The 12027-nt window shown below is 42.2% G+C and overlaps 1 long non-coding RNA gene across 1 annotated transcript in view; it reads left to right on the plus strand.

Annotated features, from left to right (window-relative positions):
* LOC143501202 (uncharacterized) overlaps nt 1-11679 on the plus strand; it is a 30831-nt gene extending 19152 nt beyond the window's left edge. Inside the window, exons 2-8 of the long non-coding RNA XR_013126848.1 lie at nt 8752-8841; nt 9322-9367; nt 9448-9496; nt 9927-10095; nt 10212-10367; nt 10682-10774; nt 11062-11679. This is a non-coding gene — a long non-coding RNA (uncharacterized LOC143501202). The remainder of the gene's footprint in view (nt 1-8751; nt 8842-9321; nt 9368-9447; nt 9497-9926; nt 10096-10211; nt 10368-10681; nt 10775-11061) is intronic.
* The last annotated feature ends 348 nt before the right edge of the window (nt 11680-12027 follow it).

The following is a 12027-nucleotide window of genomic DNA, read 5'->3' on the forward strand; positions in this document are numbered from 1 at the left end:
GCCCTGCCTCCCTGCTCTGCGTAATCTGTCCCAGTTTAAAGTTTAATTGTTTGTCGGTTTCCCTTCCTCTATGCATAACCCTAGTTACATTTGTGTAGTCTGGTTTAGTTATCCGTCTGTAGCCTTGCTCAGATACTTATTCCCCCCCGTTAGTCGCTGTTCCCCTCTCCGTTACTCCCTTGTTTGTTCTTAGTGCGTTGTGTATGTGTTTTCCCTAGTTATGGGCTTTCTTTTTCTAACAGATACTTGGCTTGATAGCAATGGAGCAATAGTCAAAAAATCACATTTTAGATTTGATCATTTCTAAACATATTATAGGTTAATAATACTGAAATTACTGATGTTGCAATCTCTGACCATTTTGGTGTATTTTTCAATATGTCATTATCTACTAGAACACTCAGTGAAAAGCGCACAATAACCAAGCGTTATCTCAGTGCTGGCAGTGCCGTGGCCTTCACAGACATGATACAGTCCCTCCCTCCCCTCTCAGAAAAATGGGAATGAGCTAGTTGAAACATTCACACACAGAGTTAGGAACTGTATTGATGCTGTGGCACCAAAGGTAACTAAAATAATCTCTGGTAAAATTAAGATGCCCTGGAGAAACACTCCATCTATTGTAAAATTTAGGCAAGATTGTAGGCAGGCTGAGAGAGGTTGGCGAAAGTCAAAATTGCAAGTACATTTTGATATTTATAAAACAACATTGCAGAACTACAACAGTGAAGTGAAATCAGCAAGGAAAAACTATTTCTCTACCTTAATCAATTCATCCAATAATAACTCAGCTGTCTTGTTCAGAAGCATAGATCAGCTAGTAAACCCCACCTCCTGTGGCTTCCCTGAGACTGTATCAGTTGAAAAGTGTGAGGAGTTTTCTATATTTTTTTAGGGACAAGATTACTAGTATAAGGCAGAACATAGCAACAAGCACTAATAGACCATCAACCCTTACATCAGTTACTCAGCCTAACTTTAATATGTCTTATTTCCAAGAATTTGACATGGTAACACTACTTGATGTGATCTCATCACTAAAATCCTCTACTTGTGAACTGGACCCTTTACCAACATGCTTTTTCAAGCAGGTTCTGAGCTCATTAGCAAATGAAGTTCTAACGATTGTTAATCAGTCTCTGCAATTGGATGAATTCCCTAAAATTTTTTAAACTGACACACTGATAGACCTGAGGTTTTTAATAGGATATGGCGACCGGTACTGGATCATATACAGGAGAGATAATGGTGCCCATCCCCACGCTCCATCTGTCTTATGTAATACTATCCAAATTATTCTATTTGAAGTGCTGTGTTTGTCGACACCTATATAACGAATGTTGCTGTGAAGGAATCTGTTTTTAGTTGGAGGCTTTTACTGTGCTCACAAAATGTTTGTTACATCTTATTACTCTTTCATCTATGTACTTACTTTGTACATTTACTATTACCCTTTGGTTTTTTTGTTTATTTATTTATTTACTTTATTTTATTTATTTATTTATTTATTTATAATTTTTTCCCCTCCCCTGTGTGTTTACGTATTACAATCTGTGCTTAATTGCAAAAGCTTATATTCTTTTTGTGTTGTATTTGAAAACCAAATAAAAACATCTTTAAAAAAAAAAACACCTGGGAAAGGTGCACGCTTGGCCTGTTGAGGTGGTCCAGGTACGTCACTATTCCACTGCGCTTCACATGCTCTAGACCGTGAGGTCGACTGGTCCCCAAAACAATTGTCCGGACCGGAGTGGCCTTCTATCCGACAGAAATTATGCTCAAGGTGTCTACCGCAGCCACTCACGAATAATCCGGCTAGAGACCGGTTTCCGTAATATACTATATTCAACCACGACACTCCTGGAGACCAGAAACAGACGTCATACACGCTCGCACCTGGGCCATTTAACCTCACCACCAGATCATGTGATGGCTATAATTAAAATTGTGGAATATATTAAATAGAATTAAATTGCCGTGGGACAACCCCAAAAAGCTCGCAAACAGTCCAGCCCTACCACATTCACCCTTAGCTTGAAATTTCACCGTCCCGGTGGAATGAGCCAGAACTCAAGCTACATCCACGGTCGAAACACGGTTTGTCTAAAGTCAGGTACAATAAAACCCTGAGCAGAATTCAATGCGACTGACCGGGGGAGGTGGAGAGGGTTTGTATGCTGCCCGGCTGTACTACAGGTAGAATGCCTTACTACTGGTGAACTTTGAATCTCACCGTCTTGGTGTTCTGAGATCTCAACATTTACGTCTGCTGTGGGGGACCTTACACCCTCTGTGGGCACCGGGTGTATTACAACTCGCCCCAGCCCAAGGTGTGGTGTAGGATCCTGAAGTCTTGGCTCTACAGGCATATCACCAAGTCTTACAATAAGGAGAGACCCATCCAAGAGACTTTCCTCGTCCACTTCCACTTCCTGACCCCTCTCTTGGGCCGGTCTAGCCATCTCATTGCTCGGGGTCTGAGGAATCACTGTGGTTAATACAGGTTTCAATTCAGACCTATGTACAGTCTTACAAGGGCCCAAATCCTCTGTAGGCTTGATCTTATACAAGGTGCCTACATCATCTAAACACTCCTGGACCTCATAGACAGTGGAACTCAATCTATCCTGCATTTTACTTCTACCATGGAAATGGTTCTTACAACGAACCAACATACCAGAGGGAAGTATAGGGACTGGGTCGCCTACGATAGGCTGCTGCTGCCTCCAAGTGCCTGGCACTTACATACACCTCTGACAGGTACTCCCGATGTTGTGTCGCCCAATCTGATGGGTCAACACATCTTGCCTCCTCCTCTGCGGCTACACCCAACAACCGATCTACTGGCAACTGGGGCTTCTGACCGAACATCAGTTCATAAGGGGAGTATTGCGTAGACTGATGGACAGTGGTGTTGTATGCAAAGAGGAGCTGGGGAAGTACTTGGGGCCATTTCCGCTTCTTCTCAGGGGGCAAAGTCCGGAGCAGATTGTGCAACGTCCTGTTAAATCTTTCGCACTGACCATTACCTTCTGGGTGGTAGGGCGTGGTTCTGCTTTTCTCAACCCCATAGGTCTCACAAAGGCGTTTTAATAGTTCCCCCTCAAAGTTACGGCCCTGATCTGAGTGGATCCTTCTCGGAACCCCATACACATAGAACCATTTCTCAGTGAGTATTTTTACCACTGTAGTGGCCTTTTGGTCAGCCAATGGGTAAGCTTGGGTTAACTTGGAAAACATGTTCGTAACGACTAGTACATTCTCCAGTCCATTACTGGCCTGTTCCATAACCATGAAATCGATGGCAAGGATTTCCAGGGGCCTAGTAGCCAACAAGCTACCCATAAAAGTTTTCACCTTAGGCTGGTTGGCTTTTGCCACAGAGCACCGCACACACTCACTACACCACTGCCGGACATCATGCCACATCTTTGGCCAGTAGCACCTCTGCCGAACAAGATCCGTGATACAATCCACCCCCTGGTGGCCATGGTTGTCATGCAGCCCTGTAAGAATCTCCGCTTGTAAAGCTGCTGGCAACAATACCTGCAGGACTGCGTAAATCCTATTCCAATGCTTTACCAACTCCCTTACTCCTGGCACTTCTTTCTTTATTTCCAGCGCAGTTGGCACCCGACCTCTTTTCCAATACACTGAAAATGCAGCAATACATGGATCTGCTGCCTGTAGGACTTTTAGGTCAGCCCTACTACGGATGGGAATAGCATCTATAGCCTGAGATGCCACACATGGCATGTCCCCTTCTGCAACAGGCCCAGCTGTGGGAAACTCACAGGGAATGGAGATCCCTGCCATGCCTTCGACAAAAGAGGAGTCCGTAACAGTAGGAAGCCGTGACAGGACATCCGCATTGTGGTTGGCTGTCCCAGGACGATACTTGATATCGTAATCAAACAAAGCTAACTGGGACACCCACCTCTGCTCCACCGCACCCAACTTTGCCAACTGCAAGTAACTCAACAGGTTGTTGTCAGTGTAGACTGTAAACTTGTGACCTAAAAGATACTCTCTAAACTTCTCCGTAACAGCCCACTTAAGAGCAAACAACTCCAGTTTCATGGAGCTGTAATTCGACATGTTACGTTCAATAGGTCGCAAGCCACGACTAGCAAATGCAATAGGTCACCGCTGCCCCTCTTGTTCCTGGGATAGAACAGCCCCCAAACCTGTGTGGCTAGCATCAATCTCTACTACAAAAGGAGAGTAAAGTCAGCATACCCCAACACGGGAGCACTGACCAACCTGCCCTTCAAAGCCAGAAATCCTCTCTCATAAGCTTCGTCCCAGTGGTGATCTATACGGCCCTGTCCCCCAAGCCTAGGTCGCTTCAGGGAACCCTCTAGGGTACCCACTAGTTTATGCAGGGGTGCTGCCAAGGAAGCAAACCCTTCCACAAACCGCCGGTAATATGATGCAAAGCCTAAAAAGGACCTTAGTTCTTTGACTGTGGATGGTCGATTCCACTCAGCAACTGCCCGAATCTTTTCTGGATCAGTAGATACGCCAACGGCAGAAATCACATGACCCAAATAGCTAACTTTAGTTTGAAAGAAATGACACTTCTGCAACTTCAATTTCAAGTTGTAGTCGCGTAGGCAACCAAGGACCATCTCTAACCGCTGGATGTGTTGCTGGAAAGTCTGGGAAAAAATGACTACATCATCCAAGTACAGTAGTAGTGCATGGAAACTGATCCCCAAATATATGTTCCATTAGCCTCTGGAATGTGTCGGGCTCATTACATAACCCAAACGGCATCCAGTGGAACTCGAACAGGCCGAAGGGTGTACAAAACGCAGTCTTTTCCCTGTCCTGCTCTGCTACAGGGACCTGATTATAGCCGCTGGCAAAATCTAAGGTGCTAAACCACTTTGCTCCATTCAAGGCATCCAGTGACTCCTCTATCCTAGGCAGGGGGAATGCATCTTTACGGGTCTTGGCATTAAGTTGGCGATAATCCACACACAAGCGTATGGACCCATCTTTCTTTTGAACAACCACTATAGGGGAAGCATAAGGGCTAGTGCTGGGACTCACAATTTTATTGTCTACCAGCTCCTGGATATGAGCTTTAACCAGTGATGGCTAAGTTACCTTGAGAAAGTAATCCGATTACTGATTACTCCTTTTAAAAGTAACTTAGTTACGTTACATATTACTTGATTTTAAAAGTAACTACGTTAGATTACAAGTTACTTTAGTAGTTACATTCAGCAGCAAAATAAAATTTTCCAATACTCACTTTATTGGAAGTGCATTTTTAACAGTAACAATGTATTGAAGCAGGTTCGGTAACCGAGGCAGAAACTGCTTAATCCAAAAATCCCGAGGAGGGAAACTTTATTAATAACGCAACCCTGGCGCCACCCCCAGTGTCACTTAAAGGGCAAGACTCTCCTGACATTACGTTTGTGTAGCTGCGCGGTATTATTTGTAAATTTATTTGTAAACGTAATACAAGCGAACTGGGGTGGGTTTCAGTACTTCGTATGAAACGTACGAGATTAAGAAGTACTTAGCGCTACGAACATTTCGGGAAACCCACCCCTGTTCAGTCAGACAGCTTGTGAAACGAAATACCATTACAATTTTAAGCATTTTAAAGTAGGCGACGTTAATCAAAATTCCAGCACTTTTCAAACGTGGAACACAGTGCAACATTAAAATTCTTCAGGTAATTGTTCCTTCCCCTGTTTTTGAGGGGTGTTTCTTTATACTACCTACCACATATCGTTACGGGAGGACACTGCAAAAAATGACTTGTAAAACGCGCTCGCGCTCTCACAGGGTCGCGTGCGGAGTCGAGCGCTACGGTCAGACGCAAAAGTAGAACTGACCAAGAAGAAAGCAAAAATATATATTTTTACTAGGGAAAATAAAAATAGTAACGCACAGTTATTTGGATAAGTAACTTTAATCTGATTACTGGACTGGAAATAGTAGCGCGTTATATTACTCGTTACCGAAAAAAGTGGTAAGATTAGAGTAACGCGTTACTAAGTAACGCGTTACTGACATCACTGGCTTTAACCAAATCATATTGTGAAGGGGGGAGCCGCCGATATCTCTGCCTCACTGGGGCAGAGTCTCAGAGTGGAATGGTATGTTGGACCAACGTGGTACAACCTAGATCTCCATCATACTGACTAAAAACGGTCTTGTGTTTCTCCAAGACAGCACGAGCTGTCTCCTGTTCCTCAGCTGACAGAGAAGGCCAACTAAGCTGGGAAAAATCACTGTGACCATTCTCTTCCCTCTGAACAGACTGGATAGTGGAGTGGCAACCTGATGTTGCTCGTCCCTGCAGACCTGGGGTGGGTTTCCCGAAACGTTCGTAGCGCTAAGTACTTCGTAACCTCGTATGAAACGTATGAGGTTAAGAAGTACTTAGCGCTAAGAACGTTTTGGGAAACTCACCCCTGTGCGGTACTACCACTATAAAAAGACGGGAACACATGAAGTTACCCTAGCACGACCTTGGGCTGGAGCCACTTATCTTGTGGGCCAACATTGACCACTGGTACCTGTACAACCCCATGCATCACAGATACAAAAGCAGATGGAATGAGGAGGTCACTAGGCAGCTTTCCCTCCATAAAGGACACTGGATCCAACAACCCTGAAGAAAGAGCTAATCCCAACCTCTCAAAACATGATGCAGACTATTTTCATGGTACTTGCCAGTACTCGTACCACTGGACCCTGCTGCACTCTGACCATGCCTACTTTACCATCCTGTAAAGTCTACCCCAAATGCTGGCATTCAGAGAATACCCGTTGCCACGCCTGCCCTGCAGGCTGGGTCTTTAAAGAGTGGAAAAGTGCATTCCCATGTTGTACAAAAAGCTCATTGTAACATTGGCTAATGATATTCATCCCCACCAAAACAAGTGTAGAGTTATGAGTGTCAGCACCACTAGAGCTCTTGGTGATCAATATGCCCATTTTGGGCAGAATACATACATCCACTTCTAAATAGCCCAAGTAGGGTATATCTAAACCGTTAGCAGCTTTTAACCGTAACCAAGGGCAAGACTGAATAGTGTGCTGAAGTTGGCCTTGAAGGTGTTCTTCAAAGAACTGGGAGGTTACAGTGCTCATCATAGAGCCTGTGTCTAATAAACACGGCAAAACAACACCACCAATCGTAACCTCCACTACCGGACATCAGTTGGACTGCACTGGCTGAATCAACGCCCAAACCCTCCCCTCCCGACACTTGGGTTCTTGTGTCGGGGGGATCTAGTTTTCCTGCTGCTGAGAGATTGTGTGGCTTGACGCCCCTCTACTGCCAGTGTCAGTTCCCAACTCAGCTCTACAAAAACGGGACCAGGTTGACTACAGGGTAAACATATAGGTCTCCCATCGGCTTGGAACCGGTATCGTGAGTCACGATTTGAAGGACCACCCCTACAATTATTAGGCACTACAGGGGCCTCTAACCGTTTCAGAATAGCATCCAATTGGGTCTGTTGTCATTGAAGACTTTCTTTAACTCTGCCAATTCATCTGACGCCGGTGCACAAACAGCACTGGATCCTGCCTCGCACTCTGTTACGGCATAAGTGTTACAGGAGCACACACGTGGCCGATGACTACCGACTGGTTCACCTTCTTATACCCAGCGAAAAGCTTCACTACGGATATCCAAGAAAGCTATAGTGGGGTGTCAACGAACCTGACGCAGTAGCTCCCTCCTCAGCAAACCATCACGCACATGCTCAATAAACTGGTCACGTAAAACAGAATCAGATTTAGCAAAACAGGTAGAGTCATGACGTTTTACAGCTTCCATTAGGGACATGAGAGCATGGGAATATACTCTCAAGGACTCCCTCATGCTGTCGCCTTTGGAAGAATTGGGTCTGAAGGCTAATGGAGGACTGAGCACACCCATACATGCTGAATAAAATACTAAAAATTTTCTCAGCCTCATCCCTTTCAGAGATAGGATGGAACTTAACCTCAGCTCTTGCTTCTCCCTCTAGTAAGTCAAACACTATCAAAGCTTGCTCGGAACGAGGCGCTGGACGTAAAACCAAGGGCCGATGAACCTCCTCTACCCAGTCCTCTACAGATAGAGAGTCCACCGAAACATCCCCAGAAAACCTGGGACATCTCCTTCCCCTGGGCATATAGACATAGCGCTCTACTACCCCATTAGAGACAGACTGATTTTCGAGACCACCACTTGGGTTGGGGGACTGCACTGTAGAGCTACCTTCTCCTAAATGACCTACCTCTCTAGCTGCGGGCTGGTGAGTTGCTTCCTCCCTGAGCTTACTGTTCTCTGCCCGAAGTTGTTGGACCAGTTCAGTAAGTGCCCTGAGCTGCTCTGCTATATTTTCATCAGACATGATGGAAATATCAGAAGAGAAGGAGAAAAATTTAGAACTCTTAAGCACACAAATAAATACTTAATATACACAACACAGTATACACAAAATATATACTAATTTACAAAAAAAAAACAAATAAAATAGTTGCAACCCCCTCCTGGAGGTTCGCAGTCGTCTCTGTAGGTCCCGATGGCTTCAATAGTACACTCAAAAAAATGATTTAGGGCCCTCATAAAGTTTAAACAAATATTTTACATAAAACATATTTAATTATCTGAAAATTATACTTTATTTATTTGAATTACTTAGAACCAACACGATTTTGATTAATATTATACAAATGAAAACGACCTGCATAAAATCTATTAGGTTTTTCCACTAAATCCAATAGGGGGCAGTGCGCATGTGCACGGTATCCGGAAACGTGCCAAAAACGAGCAGCTTGCGTCAGTACATGTCGTATGTGGTGGATATGAAACAGGTAAGCTCTTTATATTTTTACAATCTTCTTCTATCCTTTGTTATATATTTTTTCTGAAGAGTATTGGTGAATTATATACAGTTAATATGTGTTACATATTTTTTGTGATCTATTTTAAAGCTGTCTCATACTTCATCATCATCATACGATCATGCTAGCGAGTTAGCCAACTAACTAGCGATCTTACAAATGTAGACAAAATAAGTAAATAGTTTTTTTGTAAAACATATTATGTTATGTTAAGATTAAAGTTTGTCCAAAATTATTCACACTAATAGTTTGTGGATTGTGAAATGAGCTGTAGGCGAACTTTTCAAATTGCCATTAGCATTAGCTTCCTAACTAGCTTGCTGGCATGATGCTTAGAAGCGCTAGCTGTGCATTAAAATGTGTGATATGTAGCCGTTGGTAAAATTATACTGAACTGAGACAGACTTTCTCACTTATTACTAACTTGTTCTTATATTGACTGTTTTTAAGGTATTTTCTGAAATTTTAAGAACGGTGGGGCAACCTCTCAGTTACAGTAAGTATTGGTAATCTCATGGTATTTTTCAAATATAATCCTCTAAATCACTCCTAAACACTCTCCCTCTTTCTTTTTAGGTATATAAATGTGGGAGTGTAAGGTGTGTGGTACATCTGTGACCAGTAGGTATGAAATATTAAAGCATTTTAAGCTAAAACATGGGCATTATGGGAACAGGTTCAGGTATCTTTGTGTATACAGTAATTGTCCTTGTACTTTTAAATTATGGAGTATCTTTTATCTTTTAAGGCACATATACCGTTCACACAGTACTCAAGTATATCCAAAACCAGTGCACATAGCCACATTTTCATGTCAGTTGTGTGCATGCAATGAGCTTTCATATGAAAGAGAGTACTTCAGTCATGTGAATGAACATTTAAGGAGACAAGAAACAGTGACATGTATGTTTCAAGGATGTGAGTTTAAAACTAATATTTATAACACATTCCACTCTCACAAAAACAGGAAACATAATCCACATTAGACGATGTCATAGTCAACGTAGAATCACAAGAAACAGGCAGTCCTATAGTTGATGCTCCTTGTTTTGCAGATACAGATATCGAAACTGAAACAGCTAATACAGCTTCAAGTAGCGATCAGCCGTGATCAGGGAAAAAATGCACCAGACTTTCTCTTACAGGCGACAGGAAGTGGTCCAGGACTCACCATTGGTTTCTGACTTCCAAAACAGATGGCCTGCCTTGTTTACTGTGAGTGAAGTAAGTATCTGTAATATTGTAAACTTCATCTGCAAAGTGTCAGTTTTCCTAATTATACATATTTTCTTTTTTGTTAGGTTTTCTTTATTTTTGTTCTGTTCCCTTTTTACTTTCAGGTGAATGCAGAATTCATGCGCATAACAACTTTGCCATTGCAAACTAAGTTTTTAGGACAGCTGGACAAATACACCGATAACTTGATTAAAATATTCAGCAACAGAGGAGGAGCTGCTGGGAAGATGATCAGGCTCATTATGGCCCCAACAGCAAAGGTATGAACATTATGGTGTTCTCTTTCACAGCCAGTTTAATCCTAATTGAAATTTTGGATGTCATCATCAAAACTAGGGAGTTTTTCCTTGCCACTGTTGCCTTTGGCTTGCTCACTGGGGGCTAGGACTCAGCACTTGTAAAGCTGCTTTGTGACAACAACTGTTGTAAAAATCGCTATATAAATAAAATTTGATTGATTGATTTATTGATCATTTTAGCTTAAAATACTTTAATATATCATACCTACTGGTCACTGATATGCCACAAACTTTATGTTCCCACATTCATATACCTACCTGTTGTTTAATTGCAGTGTAACAACATCCGTGTCAGATGAGACTGTGTGCTGAAAAGTCTTTGTGTTTACCTGAACGAGAAAGTTGACAGCCTTGTGAAAGAGTACCTGGTCAGTAGATATTATTTCACTGTGTAACGTTGTTTGTGTGCATTTTCTATTGTCAAGAAATGTTACTGGGCAGTCATGGCCTGGTGGTAGGGAACTGGTTTTGTGACCGGAGGGTCGTGGGTTCGATCCCCAGACCTGAGGCCATGACTGAGGTGCCCCTGAGCAAGGGGCCCTTAACCCTCAATTGCTCACTTGTATAAAAATTAGATTAAAATGTAAGTCGCTCTGGATAAGGGCGTCTGCCATATGCCATAAATGTAAATGTAACTTTCTTCTGTTCACCTTAGAACTGCAACAGTGAGGATACTAAGAGGGAGACTGCACCGACCGTAATGGGGCTTTATGTAATCCACAAAGAGGGTGTTGATGCTGTGGAGAAGCCTGAGGATATTGGAGTGATTATTGAGGGTACTGCGCTGCTGTGCAACCTGGGAAGCATTTCGCTTGGCTGTGCCATCCTGTTGGGATTGGTTTATTCACTCAACTTGAGCTACCCTTCGGAGCACAAATTCACATTTGAATTTTTCCAGAAGGTACTGATGAACTTAGATGGCAAAAAGCTTTCCCCAAAGGTCCAAGGCCTCAAAATTTAGATGCTTCAATAAGCTTGCATTGTTCACACATTCCTTAAAAATACATGGCAAGTATATGCATGTTACCAAATGCATACAGTTCTGTGTCTGTATTAGCTAGTTTTAGGAATGAATTGTAGCTGGTGCTCGGGAAGCCCATTAGATTTTTTTGTGTATTTGATGAGGTTATGTTATTACTTTTTTTCTATTATTATTGTTATTATTATACTAGTATTAGTGACAGGGAAGTGACAATGGAAAAAAAAATTTAATGTATGTTTGGACTTTTAAATGTTCAATTTGAAGCTTAAAAATAAATGTTTTTGAATTTAACTGTTTGTATTGAGTGCAAAGTAATTTTTATTTGAATATAGCAAGTAGTAATAACTCTTGCAATACATAAGGTTTATGTAAAAGACCTGCATAAATCCCACAAGTACATAAAATTATAGGTTATTTTATTTATTCATACTTATTGAATGTGATTTTGAAACATAAACTTTAAAGCTATTTTCAAATTGTATTTATGTATTAAAATTGAATGGAAAATTTACATGTAATTGAAATACATAAATTTTAACTCTTGGTCTTAAATATTTTTTTGAGTGTATCTTCAACCTGTGCTGGCCACTGTTTTTCCCACCACACTTAAAATACTGAGGAACACCACCTGATCCGCTT

Source organism: Brachyhypopomus gauderio, chromosome 2 (genome assembly GCF_052324685.1).
Source record: "Brachyhypopomus gauderio isolate BG-103 chromosome 2, BGAUD_0.2, whole genome shotgun sequence".
NCBI lineage: Eukaryota > Metazoa > Chordata > Actinopteri > Gymnotiformes > Hypopomidae > Brachyhypopomus > Brachyhypopomus gauderio.